The 766-nt window shown below is 43.5% G+C and overlaps 1 pseudogene; it reads left to right on the plus strand.

The window, feature by feature from the left end:
- The first annotated feature begins 239 nt into the window (after window positions 1–239).
- Window positions 240–339, plus strand: LOC127133536 (uncharacterized; annotated as a pseudogene).
- Window positions 340–766: the final 427 nt, after the last annotated feature.

Here is a 766-nt window from a genome sequence, read left to right on the forward strand (position 1 = left end):
CTTTTGCATTGACGTGATCAAGGTTACTTATCTCGTACATGCCAGTTTTCGTTTGAGGTTTTTCCACATTTGTTCGTTCGGTTCCCCACTGATAGTGGTTCTGAGCCATGCTTTCGATAAGCTGGTAAGCATCAGCATAAGGTTTGTTCATTAGCGCACCGCCTGCAGCGGCATCTATTGTTAACCTTGTGTTGTATAAGAGACCATTATAAAATGTATGAATTACTAACCAGTCTTCCAAGCCATGGTGTGGGCAAAGTCTCATCATGTCTTTGTATCTTTCCCATGCTTCGAAAAGAGACTCGTTGTCTTTTTGTTTAAATCCGTTTATCTGGGCTCTTAACATAGCTGTTTTGCTCGGCGGAAAATATCGGGCAAGAAAAACTTTCTTCAACTCGTTCCATGTGGTGACTGAGTTGGAAGGGAGAGATTGAAGCCATCTTCTAGCGCTATCTCTTAATGAGAAAGGAAAAAGACGAAGTCGAATTGCCTCTGAAGTGACACCATTAGCTTTAACAGTATCAGCGTATTGGACAAATACGGATAAATGAAGGTTGGGATCTTCGGTAAGATTTCCAGAGAATTGGTTCTGTTGCACAGCCTGCAACAGCGAAGGTTTAAGTTCGAAGTTGTTTGCTTCGATTGCGGGCGGAGCAATACTTGAATGTGGCTCATCTTGTGATGGAGCGGCGTAATCTCTAAGAGCACGAGCTGGTTCTGCCATCTCGGGCGTAAGACGAAGGTCTTTGAGATCAGGAAATTCGAT

The sequence above is a fragment of the Lathyrus oleraceus genome, chromosome 3 (assembly GCF_024323335.1).
Source record: "Lathyrus oleraceus cultivar Zhongwan6 chromosome 3, CAAS_Psat_ZW6_1.0, whole genome shotgun sequence".
Lineage (NCBI taxonomy): Eukaryota > Viridiplantae > Streptophyta > Magnoliopsida > Fabales > Fabaceae > Lathyrus > Lathyrus oleraceus.